Source organism: Paroedura picta, chromosome 5 (assembly GCF_049243985.1).
Source record: "Paroedura picta isolate Pp20150507F chromosome 5, Ppicta_v3.0, whole genome shotgun sequence".
Taxonomy (NCBI): domain Eukaryota; kingdom Metazoa; phylum Chordata; class Lepidosauria; order Squamata; family Gekkonidae; genus Paroedura; species Paroedura picta.
In genome coordinates this window covers 78,886,219-78,905,890 of record NC_135373.1, presented here as the reverse complement: position 1 = coordinate 78,905,890, position 19,672 = coordinate 78,886,219, and the positions used below count along the sequence as shown (strand labels likewise).

The 19,672-nt window shown below is 41.3% G+C and overlaps 1 protein-coding gene across 2 annotated transcripts in view; it reads right to left on the bottom strand.

The window, feature by feature from the left end:
• Positions 1–19,672, bottom strand: part of SLC16A7 (solute carrier family 16 member 7) — a 122,628-nt gene that overhangs the window by 78,834 nt on the left and 24,122 nt on the right. The window contains exon 1 of one of the 2 annotated variants that reach the window (XM_077338661.1): positions 17,774–17,823. The exons of the other annotated variant lie outside the window; for it this stretch is intronic. The gene's annotated coding sequence lies outside the window, so the exon portion shown is untranslated. Of the gene's footprint in view, positions 1–17,773; positions 17,824–19,672 lie in introns of those variants that run through there. 2 annotated transcript variants of the gene reach the window in all.

Below are 19,672 nucleotides of genomic sequence, written 5' to 3'. Positions count from 1 at the left end.
TAACAAATGTCAAAGATATTTCTCCTTCACCAACTGTAAAATAGTGAAACCAAGTCATGGAAGAATGGTTGATTAATGTCAGTTGTTGATATGGAGTTTGCGGCATTTAAGTTACAAACTTCCTGTTCTGAATACAAAATTTTAACAATTCTAGGCATGACACAGGAAAACCTTTTGTCCTGAAACTGGTGCATTGCTTTTATGCCTCCAGTTATAAGAAAACTGTTCACCTATTTATGAGGAAATACAGCAGGAGACGAGGACCCATGATGCACACGTTGGATAATGCATGTTTAATGCACCATTTACTTCAAGGGAACTGATACGTATGGTCTGTAGAACAGCTGTAATTCTGAGAGAACTCCAAGCCCCACCCGGACATTGGCAACCCTAGTTCTGAGTCTTGTTTTTTATAGTCCAACTGACCAACCATGTCCATGCTCAAAGGGATTCAAGAGCTTATTGTGCCTGATGAGCTTTAAAAAAAAATCTGCCATTTAATTTTTATTCCCATCCAGAGTTCTGTCAATATGATTCCATCTTATTCTTTATAAGATGATAAAGGCAACATATCAAAACTATCACTGACAAGGACTATTAAAGGAGAGCTTAAGGTCCAGAATTATAATTATGTTGCACAAGGACGTTTATGCATGGGAGCCGTTGTGCTGCACTGCCACCTGGTTTTTGGATCAGTGCAGGTTGCCCAGCCTCTTCCTGGCTCCACATGGGGAAGTATTTGGCCTGCTGTACTCCGTCTGTCCTAGATGTGTCCTCCTTCATGGCAGCTGGGGAGATGAGGTTCTGCTGTGTGTAAGGTGGCATTATTCTAAGAATGTAGTATTACATAACAATAGTTCCATTCTGGGACACAATACTTGTGCATAATTGGAGAGGAGCCAGGCCAGGACTACCCAATTCTTCCACAGACACATGGCCCAGGCCCAACATAGGCCTCGATGAGCCCCACGGCAAAGAAGAGAATGCTGATTTATCCACGTTCCCTTGCACAGGCCAACTGAGGGCCTGAGTTCTGCCAGGCCCAGGACCTCCCCAGACAGATCCTGATGATCTGTGGCAGTGGGAATTTGGCCTGATCCACAATGAGCAGTGAGTTGGGCCAAATCCCTCATGCAGTATGATCATGAGTATTGTGGATCTGATTCTGTTTCTTTCCCTGGATGTAAAACTGTATATGAAAATCCAGGTAGCTTCTTCCAAGTTTATAGCTTAGGCTAAACAAATTATACTGGTTCAAAATCCCATATTTTCTTGCGCGTTTACACTTCCCTCTCCCCCCCCCCGTGTAGTGATCGCTACGCCAGAGCGAAGCAGCTGATTCGCTCAAGCCTAGGCCCGTGAGCCTAGGCTTGAGCAAATTGGCCGCTTCATCGGCCGATCGCTCCTGACACAGTGAGCACTGCGCTGCAGGGGGGGAAGGGTGGTGTGGGTGCCTGCAAATGTGCAGGAGCAGAGCTGCCACACCTGCGCATTTGAGCCTGCCGGCGTGCCGTCACCCACACCTCCCCCCCCCCCGCAGTGCGGCGCTCACTCCCGGCACAACAAGCGCTATGCTGTGGGGAGGGGGAGAGGGAGGTGCCTCCCCCCCACGGTCCTATATTGAGGGTTTTGCGGCCCAATACCAGTCCGGGGGTTGCTGACCCATGCTCTAGACTACAGAAACCTTCCAAATCATTTAAACTTTTCTCATAGGGAAATTAATATTGTACCCCCTTGAGTAGCCTCCTTTTTATACCTCCTCCAGTTTTGTTATCTTTTAAGAGATGGAATAATCAGAATTGTATGCTATATTAATATATGGCTATACCACTGATCATCCTAAATAAAAGTCATTTTTTATTTGAGGGAAAAGCCAACGGATGAAATGCCTCTGGTTCAGGATGGCTCATTTCTAAGAGTTGAAGGGGTAATTTGTACTGTTATAGAGGGAAGTATATTAGGACTGGCCACTGAGAGGTACAAAAACAATACTGGCTACCTAGCAAGGTATACAGGCCTATCCAGACCTCCTGTCGCACCCCTCCGCCCAAGGGTTAACAAAGTTTCTCATAGCTGTAAACCTCACCAAAGGCTACTGGCAGGTCCCACACAGCACTGGCTGCTTCGGCGGGAACAGCCACTTTGGATGCCAAAGCACCCAACCCTATAGGGGACCCCTTGTCCTATTCTAGATGCTTTATCAGTATGATGTGGTACACGCAGCTCACAGGACCCCCTGTTGTCACCTGGGAAATTAAAGGTTGTCATCAAATCTGAAAGTTTGTTGGCCACTGACCTAAATGTCACTTCAAATCATGCTCCCCAACTTTCAAGGCTAGAACTACCACAGATAGATTGATATCTCTCTCAATTAAATCACACAATGAATGATACCCAAGCATCATTACATAAACAATGTTAAAGTCAGCACTGAATTAACGAAAAAAATCTGTGCATTAGAACTACTTATAGGTGGTGAAATGGAACTCGCAACATCTAGAGGTGTGTGTGTAGGGTGGTAAGGCAGCTGACATGCTGTCTGAAGCTCTGACCATGAGGCTGGGAATTCAATCTCAGCAGCCGGCTCAAGGTTGACTCAGCCTTCCATCCTTCTGAGGTTGGTAAAATGAGTACCCAGCTTGCTGGGGGGTAAAACGGTAATGACTGGGGAAGGTACTGGCAAGGCCACCCTGTATTTAGTCTGCCATGAAAACGCTGGAGGGCGTCACCCCAAGGGTCAGACATGACTCAGTGCTTGAACAGGGGATACTGTTACTTTATAGTAGCAAACCTTTGGTAATATTATGAACAGAAATCACCGGGTTTACTGGCACTTTAAATTGCACTGATTCAGCTAGGTTTCTAATCCCACCATGCTTGGGCTGTGATTCTGGGCTTGACATCAGCTAGCATTCCCACAGTGGCACTGGGGTAAAACGGTAATGACTGGGGAAGGCACTGGCAAAACCACCCCATATTGAGTCTGCCATGGAAGCGCTGGAGGGCGTCTCCCCAAGGGTCAGACATGACTTGGTGCTTGCACAGGGGATATATTGGAGCACCAGTCTTGCATGCAATATTTTCAAAACTTGTCTTTGCATATGACAGTTATACAGAGAAGGTTTGTTGCAGGTGGGGGTTGGAGCTGTTGTTTTGTTTGCTTTTCTTGAATGCAAAAAAAATAGGAGCGTGACAAATAATGAAAAGTTGAAAGTAACAACATGAAACAATCATTTTATCTCTTGGGTTACTACGCTGTTTTGACATGTAGCTTTGATGTTAATTGAGATTTTAAAAACTTTGCTTGATAAAACAGTGTTTCCAGAAGTTTGATTTGAAAATGACATTTGTTTTGAAATGAGTATCCCACAAAAGTATAAAGAGAGTTGTCCACAAACTAAAGAAATGACTGGATTTGAATGACAAACTTCACGGTGCTATTTAAAAGTATCTACAGTACCGTTTAATTCACCCTCCCAGAAGCTATCACATGCCACTGTGTTAGTTCCCTGTTATCAGACTCAAAACACTCTGTGAACTACTTATAATGAATAACTAATGGACCATTAAAAACACACACAGAGACAAGGAAGAAAAGTATGCTGGTAGAATACCTAACTGAACTACTCTCAGCCAGTTACATCCAGATAAAGGAAAGAAGGCATGTGATACCGTGTAAAAGCTGAGGTATAATTTTCCTACTTGAAAGCATGTGACAAATACAGCTTCAGGTTTCCAACACAGACATATTATTATAGCAACGTTAAAGGACTCTGAAAGATATCCTGTGAAAGTCATAGATGACGAAAGGTCCACACAAGGTCACAGCTTGCAATTTTTTCACAGACCATTACTTTGTCTTCATGGATATACAATTCAGTACATACATCTGGCAATGAGACAACTGTGATTCTAAAGTTATATATGTATCTAATGAGAAGCATCTTCTCAACTCACTTTCAGCATTCACTGTTTCCTCATCACAATATTGGTACGGCTCCATCAACCTTGCCAACATACCTGAACCTCTACAATACAAAACACCTGTTTTCTTGTAAGCCATATGGCCTTTTCCACAGTCTCAGCTTAGCAAAAATTGAGGATAGGATTTCCATTAAAAGCTATCCCACTTGCAATGATTCTAGAACCTCTGCATTCCATGCTGTTCTCTACTGTTACTGTCACCTTTCAAAGACATGGAAGTGGTTTCATAAACATGCAAAAAAGCTCATAAAGATGTAACGTAATATAATACTGCACTTCATGTCCTTTCACCTACTCTGGCTTCCCCCTGCACCTTTTGGAAAAATTTCAACATAGTGCAAACAGAATGACCAGCTAGACAATGGTGCCTGTGGCAGCAGTGAAATTCTAAATTTTATAATGTTATATTATGCTTTCAAGTTGGTTTTAATGAAAATTGGTTTTAATGTTGCCAACTAACCCAAGCTCATTTACAAGGAGGAACAGTCTGGAAATTAAAATATAAATACATAAATAAAAAGAATTTAGTATACAGAAACGTATTTTTTGTTTCTTATATTTCATCTCATCCTTCCTCTGAGGAACTTGGGGTAGTATGCAATCTTTTTTCCCTATATTCATATAACAGTCTTGTGTGGTAGGTAGTCTTAAATAAAAGCCAGCCAACCTCATGTGGCTTAGCAGGACTTTTAACCCAGTTCTTCCTTGTCCAAATTTGGCACTTTAACTACTATGGCAGACTTGTAATTTTGGAATACAATAAAACTAAAGAAAAAGAAATGCAAGAAAGCAAAATGGCTTGTCTGAAGAAGCTTTACAAATAGCTGAGGAGAGAAGGGGAGTGAAAAGCAAGGGAGAAGGAGAAAGATACACCCAACTGAATGCTGAATTCCAGAGAATAGTTAGAAGAGATAAGAATGCCATCTTAAATGCAAACAAATAGAAGAAAAGAATAGAATAGGGAGGACCAGAGATCTCTTCAAGAAAATTGGAGATATGAAGAGAACATTTCATGCAAAGATTGGTATGATAAAGGACCAAAATGGTAGGGACCTGACAGAAGCAGAAAAGATTTTTAAAAGATGGCAAAATTATACAGAAGAAATATACAAGCATGAGCTTAACATCCCCGATAACCACAAGGGGGTAGTCACTGATCTGGAGCCAGACATCCTGGAATGTGAAGTCAAATGGGCATTGGGACGTCTGAACAACAATAAAGCTAGTAGAGGTGACAGCATTCCAGTTGAACTATTCAAAATCTTAAAAGATGATGCAGTAAAAGTGCTACACTCAATATGCCAGCAAATTTGGAAAACTCAACAGTGGCCACAGGATTGGAAAAGGTCGGTTTACATTCCAATCCCAAATAAGGGCAATGCCAAAGAATGTTCAAACTACCGCACCATTGCACTCATTTCTCATGCTAGTAAAGTTATGCTCAAAATCCTACAAGCTAGGCTCCAACAATATGTGGACCGAGAACTTCCAGAAGTACAGCCAGGATTTCGAAGAGGCAGAGGAACTAGAGATCAAATTGCCAACATACCCTGGATCATGCAGAAAGCAAGGGAATTCCAGAAGAACATCTACTTCTGCTTCATTGACTATGCTAAATCCTTTGATTGTGTGGAGCACAACAAATTGTGGCAAGTTCTTAAAGAGATGGGAATACCAGAGCATCTTATCTGTCTCCTGTGAAACCTATATGCAAGTCAAGAAGCAACAGTGAGAACCGGGCATGGAATCACGGATTGGTTCAAAATTGAGAAAGAAATTCGGCAAGGCTGTATACTGTTGCCTTGCCTATTGAACTTGTATGTGGAGCACATCATGAGAAAGGCGGGGTTAGATGAGTCACAAATTGGGATCAAGATTGCAGGGAGAAATATCAACAACCTCATATATGCAGATGATACCACTCTAATGGCAGAAAGTGAAGAGGAACTAAAGAGCCTTTTGATGCAGGTGAAGGAAGAAAGTGCAAGAGTTGGCTTGAAATTCAACATCAAGAAAATTAAGATCATGGCATCTGGCCTTCTTAATTCCTGGCAAATAAATGGGGAAGAAATTGAGGTAGTGACAGATTTTATTTTCCTGGGCTCCAAGATCACTGCAGATGGGGACTGCAGCAAAGAAATTAAAAGACACTTGCTCATGGGGAGGAAAGCTATGGCAAATCTAGACAGCATCCTAAAAAGCAGAGACATCACCCTACCAACGAAAGTGCGTCTAGTCAAGGCTGTCGTCTTCCCAGTTGCAATGTATGGCTGTGAAAGTTGGACCATAAGGAAGGCCGAGCGTCAAAGAATTGAGGCTTTTGAACTCTGGTGCTGGAGAACTCTGGTGCTACCTTGGACTACAAGGCAAACAAACTGGTCAGTCCTAGAGGAGATCAACCCTGACTGCTCCTTAGAAGGCCAGATCCTGAAGATGAAACTCAAATACTTTGGCCACCCCATGAGAAGGAAGAACTCCCTAGAAAAGAGCCTAATGCTGGGAGCGATTGAGGGCAAAAGAAGAAGGGGATGACAGAGAATGAAGTGGCTGGATGGAGTCACTGAAGCAGTCAGTGCGAGCTTAAATGGACTCTGGGGAATGGTAGAGGACAGGAAGGCCTGGAGGATCATTGTCCATGGGGTCGCGATGGGTTGGACACTTTGCACCTAACAACAACAACAACAATATTACAACACATTTAACTGTGTGTTTCCCTCCCTGTGTTCATTTCATTGCTTTGTGAGATATCAAGTGACAAACCAGTATAACCCCATAAAAAACCAGTAAAGGTAAAGGTATCCCCTGTGCAAGCACCGAGTCATGCCTGACCCTTGGGGTGACACCCTCTAGCGTTTTCATGGCAGACTCAATACGGGGTGGTTTGCCAGTGCTTTCCCCAGTCATTACCGTTTACCCCCCAGCAAGCTGGGTACTCATTTTACCAACCTCAGAAGGATGGAAGGCTGAGTCAACCTTGAGCCGGCTGCTGAGATCGAATTCCCAGCCTCATGGTCAGAGCTTCAGACAGCATGTCAGCTGCCTTACCACCCTACAGACACACCTCTAGATGTTGCGAGTTCCATTTCACCACCTATAAGTAGTTCTAATGCACAGATTTTTTTCGTTTATTCAGTGCTGACTTTAACATTGTTTATGTAATGATGATTGGGACTGCTGCCCTACCACTCTGTGCCACAAGAGGCTCTTAAAACAAAACAAAACAAAACAGTATACCCCCATTAAAAATAACATTAAACAATGGACATTAAAAAGATGGTGCTATACAGTTCTAACCCCCCACTCTCTCCCTCTGTCCAACTACAGGGGGCTAAGAGCTCTTTCTCATTGGGAGCGAGGGAAGGGATCCACCGATGAAGACTCTGGGACCCACCATGGCCTGACCTATACTCCTGGTGGAAGAGCTCAATCTTACAGGCCCTGCAGAAAGCTGACAGTTCCAACAGGGCCTATAGCTCTCCACGGAACTCATTCCACCAGGAAAGTTGCCAGGTCCAGATGGAGCCTGGAGAGGACAGGGACCTCAGTGGGGTACAATGTCATAGGGTCCACCTTCCAAAGTATCCACTTTCTCCAGGGAAACTGATCTCTGTAGTCAAGAGATGAGCTGTAATTTTAGACCCCCACCTGGAGGCTGACAACCTTATCTGTACGATCACTATCCAGCCTCAAACAAACATAAGTATAAATGTTTCTTTGCCAAGTCAGCATTAAAATGTCAGCCGAGTTGAACATATTCTCAGTTAAACACTTCTCTTTCATTCATTATCATACCATGGGCTTATCATACCTTCTTATGTACAGCTTGCTTTCATCTTACCTGAGTCCGAGACATTCTCATCAGCACACATCCCCCACCTCCCAGCATGTTCTAAACTCAACAACAAAGCTGACATTTTTCTGAGTCATTCTCAAGTCATAGCTTGAGACTGAGGTGAAAGGTGACTGGATGCAAAAGTACATGATTCTTACTGGTTTTCCAATAAAACCTTCTCTATTACATTTTTTTTCAGTCTTGAAGTGTAATTCTACACAGAGTTACACCCTTCAGTTGACAGAGAAGGGTGTAAGCCTGTTTTAAGAGTGCACTGTTAACCTCCTCCTTTACTTTGTTATAACATGCCAGCCCCACCTTTGCCTGACATTGGCCAATGATTAAAAAGTAACTTGGCTTGGGGCATTTTGCTTCTTGGTTTCTTGGCATCACAGATCATATCTATCATTGTCCATTTCTTTCTAGTTTATTCCTCTAAAGAGGTTGATAAACCATGTCTTCTGATGGGTTTTCTACCATCATTACCTTTAGCTTATGTTAGTACTTATGGCTTTTCCAGTGATGTTAGTACTTATGGCTTTTCCAGTGCCATCAGAGGTGAAATTGACTCTTGAGAGAATGCAACATTTTACAGAGGAAGGGTTTAGAGCAGGAGTGGGGGGTTGCTATTATTTCTCCTGTCAATGCAGACATGTTTTACTACAATCATTGCCTAAATGTTGTTTAGATTACACTAGTGTGTTGGATATACATCAGATCTATTATTGCACAACTAGATTAAAAGCCCATTTTATCTGGAAATAAAATGGGTGCTAGAAGGGCTCTCCCCCCTCAAGCTCAAAGGGTTCTGCGGGGGGGGGGGAGTGAGAAAGGCGTCCTACCTTGTGTGTGGGCCGGCAGCTCTGGAGCATGGGGTAGGCGCAGGGACGGAGGATGGCGGGCGCCTCAGAGGCGGGCGGCCCCGCGTCGCTTGGGGCGGCGGCCCAGGCACGGGGCTGGAGTCATGCCCTGTCTTCAGCCTCATTTCGGGAGGCAGGGGTTCGTCGGCGCGGCAGTGGCCTGGAAGTCCGGGGACAGCGGGGGAAGCGACGAACAGCAAGTGGGAAAGGTTGGGCGGTGTGGGAAGGGTTGGGCGGCAGCTGAGGGCGGACGGTCATCGGCCGGGCGCGCGGTCGCTGTCGTAAATTTCACATGCATTATTTAGACATCCCCCCCATTATTTAAATAAATGTCCCAGAGACAAATAGAAGTCACAGTGCCTAACCTGGGCTGATTCTGCACTTACTTCCCCCCCTCCCCCATTGTCGATCCTGCTGAATTCAGATCTATTTGAACCTGAGTCTTTCTGCTTTGTCCCCCCCCAAACTGAAACAGAAACCCTTCTGCACTTGAGCATAAGACTGATCATCTCTTTCCTATCCTAAAGGAGCGAGCAGGAGGGTGGACGGAGGGGGTGGAACTGAGCCGAGCCAGCAGGAGCATCTCACAGAATGAGGCAAATCTCTGCTGAGAGAAGTGTGAGATTCTGGAGCACAGTCACTTTTAAGCTTTTAAAAACTAAATCTTGGGAGGAAAATCTTGCAACCGGGAACTAGAAAATCTTTGAACTGGTGCCACCCAATCAGGAACAGACTGCTTCTCTACCTCAGCAAGAAGGATATTTAGCCAGAATAATACTGGGACCCCTCAAAGTGGCTTGATCAATTATACCGAGTTATCTCCCCTCCTGGATATTGCGAGGGGGAGGTAGGGTCACCATGGCTGAATCAGTTGGGTTGCAGAGAGAAAATTTAAAGTGCCCAAAATCAAAACGGAAATTGAATTCAGTGTAGACAGAGGGGATTTATTTGGACTGGGGGTAGATAAAAATCCCCATGCAGACTCAACCCAAGAGAATACAATCTGAAGAGCCTAGCCAGATGACCCAATGATGACAAAAAATGGAGAGGCAAAATTGGCACAAAATAATACAATGCAGAAGCCTGTATAATTCTGCTTAGTATGTGTGTCATCTTACACATGTATATTCATTAGGACTGTCACATTTCTAGCTCTCACACACATTTCTTTAGATTATGTATACTACAGCAGAATTTTATTAACAGTTTAGATATGCCACTTTCAACTTGTTCTGATTTCCAAATCTTATCCCCACTTCTCACTCAACATGTCACTCCATTCCAGTTTTTTTTTCTATCTCAGAAGTTTTGCTTGTCAGTTTACAGATAGTCCTCTTTATAATCCAATTCAGGTCAAAACTTTAGATGATAGTGACTGACTTGTGCCTTAAAATTAAGATCACCATAAAACAAATATTGGTTTGAGCTGTAAAAGGAGGGCTGTGAACCGGCATTCCCTGAACAGCCCAACAAGCAGCCAATCCCAGAGGGAGGCTTTTCAGGGATTGGTTTGGAAAGGAAGGGGGCATGCTGCGAACTTGTCAAACGAATAATCCTGGGGAGAGGCTTTTTCTTGAGGATAAGCATGGACTGGGGGGGGGGGCAACGTTTGAACCGGCCCTCCCTCCACAGACAAACAGTTGATCCTGGGGAGAGACTTCTCTCTTTAGAATTGGCTTTGGCTGTGTAGGGGAGAGTTTCTAATTACCACTCCCTGAAAAGCCCCTTAGCTGACAGCAGTCCCTTTTCCTTCCTCTCCCTTGTGATCAAAAGGGAGTGTGAGCAAAAGGGAGAGTTTAAATGGCTGCTGGCCATTCAAACTTAACTGGTGACCAGTGGACCAGTCAAGCTGTTGTTTAAATCGCCAGCAGCATTTAAACACTTCATTTTGCTTCCCTTTCTCCATTCTAAAGGGAGGAAAGTGAAAAGGATTGTTGGAAAGCCGTTCCAGCTTTACAGCAAGAGTGGGAAGTGTTTTCCTTTGATTTGGAAAACCCAAAGCCAAATTGATTCAGGTTAACTGATTCAGCTCCTGAATCAAATGAGGGCATCAGCATTGATTCGTTTTTTTTTGTTTGTTTTTTTTGCTCAGCTAAGTCATTTTGCACACCCCTAGTGATAACAGTAAATGTCAGCTTTGCAAAACAAAGAATGAAACAGTCAACCACATGGTCAATGCCTGCATTCAAATTGTTCCACTGCAGTCTTTACAAAAAATATGGCTAACCATCCGCCAGAAATTTATGGGAACACAACCCAAACATTGGAAGTTGAGATTTGGATACTTGACATTACTATTCCAGGAGACAGCAGAAAAGAACATGAGATCACAAATTATCTCTGTATCTATGACTACAGTTAAAGTATCTCTAAGAAGAAGAAAGTGCCATCATGCCAGTTGTCATTGAAGTCATTGTAGTAGTCCCTAGAATTTTCAAGAAACACCTGGACATTTAGGACATTGAGTAAATAATACCAATTCAGCAGCCAGAAGATAGTGTTGCTTCAAACAGAAAGAATTCTGCAAAGATACATCTGCAATTTCCAAGAATGGATAGATCTCAAATTGCAGAACACAATCTACAAATCAAATACCTGACTGTGAAAATTAACAACAACAACAATGTGTTGTAAAGTTACAAACAACTCATAGGCCTATTATGCACGGCCGCTGAAACAGCAGCATGGAGAACGCAGAGGAGGAGGAAGCAAAGCAAACCGCTTATGCACGGGACGGAACGCAACGGCGACAAAACCCAGAGTATCTGATTATGCACGCGGCTACTCCAGAGCCGCGTCTGGTTGCACCCTGGTCCCGGGAAGCTCCACTTTTTTCCGCATCTCGCTAACGCGGCTTTTTCGGCGGCATACGTTGGCTCTGCGTCTGGTTGCCACCTGCAGCATGCATAATTGGTGATTTTAGCCACCGCCATTCCACCCTGAATGCGGACCTTCCACTCCGTGTATAATGGGCCATGATGACCCCTCATGAGGTTTTCAAGGCAAACAGTGAGCAAAGGTGGTTTGCCATCTCCTTCCTCACACGGCAACTCAGGTCTTCCTTGCTGGTCTCCCATCCAAGTACTAACCTTGACACATTCGGCTTGGCATTCAAGGTTTGGCACCTTGGGCTATTCTGGGCTAATCATATCTCCCGCCGCACCCAACCCCCCTTTATGAAAGTTTGCTGATAATCCACCCTCATTTGGAGATACAAGCTTGCTGTCATTATGTAAAGAGGGCCTATTCCACAAAAATCTAGACTGCCTATTCATGGATGTATTCATAGATGCCGAAAATGAAGCATATGTCTAAATTCCCACTCAGGAAAGTAGCAGGAAAATGAGGCATGTGAAAATATAGTTGCTATATAGTATAGTAAGGAAGGACTCCCAGGAGAAGAGCCTAATGCTGGGAGCGATTGTGGGCAAAAGAAGAAGGAGATGACAGAGAATGAGGTGGCTGGATGGAAGCAGTGGGTGCGAGCTTAAATGGACTCCAGGGAATGGTAAAGGACAGGAAGGCCTGGAGGATCATTGTCCATGGGGTCGCGATGGGTCGGACGTGATAGGTCGGACACAACAACAACAACATAGTAAAGAATAGAACTAAAAAAGCAATCCAATCTGGAATGTTAGGCTTAGGTTTTGAGTTTTTTTTTAAAGAACTGTAACTTTTTTTTCTGACTAGATGCAGTTTGTTTAGCTGTCCTTTATTCTGCTTCATTGAGAAAGCAGTGACAGCAGACTGTGAAAGATAATGCTGCCTGGGTTTATAAATAGAAATTATTAAACCCACTGAAAAGCCTCTCTTGAACTTGTTGGCAGTAAATGAGTTCTACTTGCATGTTCAACTAGAGGAAAGACTTCCATTGTAACATTGTTGAGCACATTGCTTTTAATCATCTTGTATTTCAGTCACCACAGTCTTTGACTATCTGTTGACCTGAAAAAGGTCAATCTAATACAAACAAAAAGTATCATTATGAGAAACCAACCAGTCATGCCATTGAAATATTAGTTGAAAATTGTGTGCTTCCACTCCTAATAAAAGAAGTAATAACTGTGAAAAGGTTTCTGTTTTACAGGACATAATGAATGTGCCTTGTGTTTTCTGATGATTCTATTTCCTGTCTGAATGTTAAGGGGCACAAATGTCCTTCCATTGTGAGTGATCTGCCTTCTAATAAAATCCGATGCGGGACGTCACTCCCCTTGATCACCTTTGTCTTTGTAAGTGTCTGAGGAGAACAACACAAAATAATATGTGTTTTTTTTTTCCTGAGACCAATTGTACTTTCTCCACCTTGGCGAGTTTGCCAAATATTCTAGGTAACACATGTGATTTATTTCTCCTGGCATATTGCAAAACCCTATTGTTGACAATATTGCTGAAGTCTAGAACAGAAATTTGTTTAGAAATGTTTTGCTGATTTGCAAGTTGAATGAAGTGGGAAAGAAGAGGAAGACAAAAAAATGACATCTGGCAAGAGTGGAGTGGAGAGCAGATAGAAATATAGGAAGCCAGCAAAGCTAGTCAGCTGTAAAAATTGGAACAAACAAGGAACAAACACACATGAAATTGTCATGTAATAAGTCGAACAGTTGGTCTATCAACATTATGTAGTTGAGAGTGGCAGAACTCACCGTTTTTAGGTAAAGGTGGGGATTCAAATCAGCATTTTCCAGATACTAGTCTAACCACTCTTAACCATTATAAGCACAGTGATTCTTAGAGACTAATGGAGCTTGATGGTGTCCTGAGGGTTCTGAAGAAGTATCCAAGCGATGTGACTGGAACTCTAATCTATTAAATATGGAGTTTCTACAGATCCTTTCCAGCTAATTAAGAAGCCACTTGACTCCAGTGTTCTGGAATTTTCAAGATAATAACTACAGTATAAGAAAAAGGAAAATTCAAGATCCAGCTAACAAAACATAGGTTAGAGACCACTTGAAGTATCATTATGGGATAATGACATTGGCTGTCTCCTATTTTGCCACCTTATATCAGTTCAGTCAAACTCTTATTCAGTATAACTCTTCTCAACATGGAACACCAGGGGGCATTTCCCACGGCTTAAAAATAGCACAATGGTTGCCGATTGAAAACGCTACTAATTTGCCATAACGCACGACGTCGTCAACAATCTGCAACAATCCTGAAACCGATCAGCAATAAGCGCTTCGTTGTGGCGCTTTCAGGGGAATCCAGAAAACTGGATTCACCCTCCGGATAGCGATACACTCCTGCAACCAATCTGCAACAGTAGCGCTAAAGACCTGTGCGTTACCATTGTAGCTGGTTCTTCAAAGTCCCTCCCCCTGGATCTCTCCTCCAAACTTCCGGCGAAGCGATCGCCATTTTTTTTTCTCGGAGCGAGCGGGGATAAACGCACCGGCGAGCCTCTTTCTGTTTAGAGGCTTCCCTGGCTTCAGTCCTTCACCTTTAGTCACTAAGCACAAACCACATAAAAGCCCGTTTGCTGAAATAAAGTCCCTTTATTTTTTACACATAAATTCAGCCGAAAATCGAGCCCGTGAGAAGGGGGGGGGGGGATTTTTTTTTATCACTCGAGCCAGCGTGCCAACGATCATACAATCAAACGATAGATCACATTAGGCAGCTGGATGGGTCTCTCCAGTGCAAGGAATCTACGTAGATTCGTTGCTATGGGTCTGTTTTTTTTTTTAAAAAAGCTTTCTTAAAGGGAAAGGGGCTGTTTGGGAGCATGCTAACGGCTGCCCATTGGCTGCTTGACGGCCAGGGGCGGGACAAGCTTGGCAATAGCGCTTCCTTTCTAGCGATTTCTGCCGAGACCGGAAGCCTGTGGGAAACGCTAAAAAACGCAACTGATTCCACTACAAAGCCAGGTGTGCAAAACGACGAATTCCACTATTTTAAATGGCGATTTTTCATTCCGCAAACAATTTGCAACAAAGATCGCCGTGGGAAATGGCCCCAGGTATTTGGAATCTTAAATTACTTGACAGGTTTGTGTGTGTGTGTGGGGCGGGGGTGCTCAGCTTTTTAAAGAAGTGTTCCAGTTGAATTTCAGGTAAAATGCAAGCACTCTCAAGATGCCACTCTACCTATATGTTGATTGCCATTGAATTTCTAGCTGATAAAAATCACAGGAGAGAAACATTTTCATGTGATACATTTGTATGTATTATTTATTGTGTCACTGGAACTCTCCTTTCTGTCTTTCCATGTTGTCCCTTACCCTTTTTCAAGTTTCCCACTTGTACTCTTCTACTCTTGTCTTCACTGAATAATATATTTGTAATGTAGCTCTGGTTTTATTAACAACGGCCACTGGGATCTCATACATTCAAAGAATATCCTGTTACATTAGTATTTCATGTGCACATCAAAACATTTATAATGCAGTCCAAAGCAGAAATATGTCCTTATAAAATTACTGACACAGAGAGTTTAGAAAGTTCTGACTGTGTTTAGGGTTAACCTGGCCAATTCTATGTGCTTCCCAAAAACATGTGCATCTCAAAGTAAAGGTATATGCTATGTGCTAAAACTATCAATTTTGTTTGTAGTATTCTTGTTAATTCCTTTCTCACACACATACACACACTTTCCATTGTGTATTTCTCAATGGACCAGAATTGGATACTCTGACCCTACTAATTTTTTTCTCCTGTTTTTGTGTGTGCTGTTAGGTAACAGATTGTCAAACTCTAAGCCAACACCATAAAACAATCACACAAAATTACTTTATTGTGATTTAATTACTCACTGTGCCCTTGCTTCTCCTACCTTTCATCTCAATGTTCTTGATACTAAGTGGGTCAGGCATGATGCTTCCTTCCTCTGAGGCTATCCAGGAGAAACTAAGAATGGCTAGAAAAGAAAATCTCCTGTTCTCATTTTTTCCCCTTTTTCTTTACTGTTTGAAGAGACTGGAAGGTACCTTGGCAACTCAATCTGTGTACTGTTTCCAAAGCATCCTTTTAGAAAAGTGAGAATAAAAGGAATACTAAGTAGGCTCAGGTTTCAGGAGCTGTGAACAGGATGTCATGGTAAGCCAAATTCAGTCCTGCATGGTCTCCCACATACTGAAGTATTCTTAACACTCAAGGGATAACTAATCATTGTTAAAGGTATGCATTCCTGAATCCTACATAAAAACATAAAGAAGAAACCTGGCTCAGGAAGATACACCAGGTCCGGAGTCCTTTACAAGAATCACAGCAACTAGCATGTACCAGGTAATCTAACATACATGAATGGTCCACCAACTATAGTTTACTTTCCAGCAACTTCAACTATTAAAAATTGTGTTGACCCATAACATTTTTGATAATATCCAGATATTAATCTTTGTCTGGGGAAATAATATCATATATAACAGCAAAACCTGAAGACTTTGTGTAAGATGAGTGCTTGTTTCAACAGTTTAAATATTAGTTGTTGAACATTGCCTCATTAATCTGTGATTTTTATTAATGGAACCAAGGTTACTCTGCCATTAATCCAACCCATACAGTGTTATGTGTGGTTTCTAGTTCTATGAGGGATGCCATCTACAGAGTGCAAAATCAGAAAGATTAACAACCCTTTGGCATGTGACACTCACAGTATGAGGATCAAATTTCATGCAGGTTTTGTAGGTTTTCAGCCAAATGAGACAACTTTAAAACCATTCTCATGTAGTATCCTATACAGTTTTCAAAATCCCTTCTGTGCATACACAGTAATCCATATGGAACAGAACGACACTCTCTATCAAAACTCTTTCACAATTCTCTCTCTGACATGTATTTATTTAACAAAACAATGCTGTTCCAGAGTCCTGCATTATGGCTTTGTCCCATTTCAAGTATTTTTCTTGTGTTGCGTTTCAAACACATCCAGTACTTTATCAGATTCTTTGATAGGCATTCACATGCACTCTTTCTACTCTTTTCTTCACCTTGAAAGTTGTACATACATTTTGCCATAGAGTCCTCAATTATCATTTATAAACCCCAATCACACTTGCTCTTCTAAACACAAGCTTAATTAAATGTCACACATATTATATTTTACTTGGTCTACAAATAACATTGACTAAATATAATCTGAAGGTAATCTTCATGTACACAATTTAGATAATGGATAATTTTACAGAGAAATGATTATAGGGGCACAGACATGATCACACTAAATTAGTAAAAATGCTTTATTTTACAATAATCAAAACTCTGCTTTCTTCACAAAATAGGCTATGCTGTGGGTAATTTATGAACAACATTCAGATGGGATCAGCTGTAAACAGTAGTTAAGCAGGAGCAGTAGAAGCAGTTAACTGGATCTTCTGCATAGATGGTCCAGAATACCTAAACCTGATTGCTCCTGTTTAAATGAAGTCCCTGTCTAATTCATTAAATTAGCAATATCTTAATAACTCGGTAAATAATCAAAAGGTTCAATTTTATGTTACAGAGCTGCACAAAAGAAACAAGTCTCCCATTAAACATATGAAACTGGCAACAAATTTGTCAAATCTCAAATATAGCAATGCCTTCACTTTTCATCTTTGCAGCAGATGCCATTTCATAAGTTACTTACAGGTATTGCAACTTAATTTATGCAGGAAAAGTCATAAAATAGAGGCGAGTTTTTATCAAATTGCTCAGTTTTGTGGTTTAGGCAGAGATTCTTCTTCACTGAATAAGTTACCAAACATCACCAAATCTTTAAAAAGAAGTTCTATTTGACATAATTTATGAATAAAAGAATTTCCTAGCAGCATTCTAAAAAAAAAAAACACTTTCCCACTCCCTAGACCCTTTATGATGTACTAAAAACCATTTGTGATGTTTGTGTTATCAAATGCAGAAGATTTTTGTTTTAAATTCAATTCTGTTACAACTTGTGGTAACTTCTATACACGCGTGCACACACCATTAAAGACCTATGTAAATGATTATGTAAATAAACCTTTTGATCTAATAGTATATTACAAATAATTTAATGTACATTTAATAACTGTCTTAAGTCTATCTCTTGGCATCCATTGGTACTAGTCAAGCAGTATCATATATCATATATTATATATATATGAATAAAACACGAAGGAAAACAAATGTTTTACCTGGCAGAAGGCTGCACTTCAAAGGCTATAATCAAGGTAACAATTAAGACTTTACAGTTTGAGCATTTAAAACCTTTTTGTAATCCCGATTGGTTGACAATGAAGAATGCTGTGTTATTGTTTATTTCAGACACCCAATTGCGAAGACATCTCAAGTTACTGCATAACATTATGCAAATCCTTCTTTTAAGCGCAGCTTAAGAAATAAAGGTCACTTATGAAAAATCCTGATTTTTTTAATGACATGATTCCTCATAAAGTGCACCAAATCTATATGTAGTTATAGTGTTTTAATTGAGCTACATTGTCAACATGACATTTAGAAATGTAAATTAAATATAGATCAAAACTACAATAATATTACTGTAAATAGTACAGAAATTATTAAAGCCTTTAAGATAAAACCAGAAAATTCAATTGTGATGGCCAGGATCCAGTATGCTACTTTAGACATATTCAGCAATGTGCTTAGTGATGTTTTTTTGTTATCTTTTAACAGCTGGGTCTTTGCTAGATCATGCTCAATGATCATACAACAATTTAGCGTTTCAAAAGTGGTTGGCCATGATGTTTTGGGCAACTGCTGTTAACAAAATACAAGGCCAAAGATTCCATAAGTACAGGTCATATATTTCTTTAAGTAGTAGCCAGAGCTAATTTCCAAACTAAGTTTTATAGAACTATTAGGCAATGCCTGACCCCTACTCCCTGCCATCCTGCACCTGGTCGACACTGGATTCTCACCTATATGGTCCCCAGACATGACAGGGGATGATGATTTGAAAGAGAATTATTTTATCTGTGTTTTTTTCAAATTTTAAACTGGTGATTTTTAAAATATTTTATGGTTGACTCAGCCTTCCATCCTTCCGAGGTCGGTAAAATGAGTACCCAGCTTGCTGAGGGGTAAAATGGTAATGACTGGGGAAGGCACTGGCAAACCACCCCGTATTGAGTCTGCCATGAAAACACTGGAGGGCGTCACCCCAAGGGTCAGACATGACCAGGTGCTTGCACAGGGGATACCTTTACCTTTACCTTTAAACGATTATTGGATGGGTTTTTTTAAATTCTCAAAAAGATGCAAGCCGCCCTGAGAGGAGCTTTAAAATAAATAAAAATAAAACATGGGTTTAATCGTTTAGCCACGGTGTTTCTGGATTATAGTACTAATGTAACAATCACTGCAGCATGTTTGGCAAACAGAATCAATACACTGAAGTGAAGTTCCATTTTATAAATATAGCCAAGCACATGTAAAATTATTTCCATAAGGTATAGTCCTGTCAGTGTTTAAATTATACAATCCATTGAAATCAAAGGACTTAAAGGGGTGTAGCTCTGCTTAGCATTGCACTATTGCTTACTTGTCAAGGATACAGATTTCCCAAAAGCATAACACTGAATCCCAAGCTTAGGGTCATCGTGAACATTTTAAATAACTTTGACGGAGAGAACTAAGCACATGCTTAACTCTCCTACTAGAAAGTACACAGGACTTAAATAATGTTAATAGAATGAAAAATAAAGAACTAGATTGAATTGCTTTGCTATTTATAAGTTCTAGTTTCTCTTTTCAACAATTTTACACTTGCCTGTTTACAAGAATGACTCAGTCTTTAAAATGATCTTCACTCCAGAAAGCAATGCAATTGCATGTGGAAACGACATGGAAAACAAATTTCATAACCTCAGCTACACAGAGAAGAAAATTGGAATTTATATTTCCTTGTATAACTGACATTAAATCTTCCAGGGCTGCAAGGTCTCAAGCTCAGTAGCATTTTTTATATAAGAATTGAGCAATTCTCTGGGTCAAACACCATAAGAAAACTGCACTCATTTTATTCTTCCCAGGCCTTTAAAAGTTCAAAAGCAATAGTTCTTACTAAGAGTAAA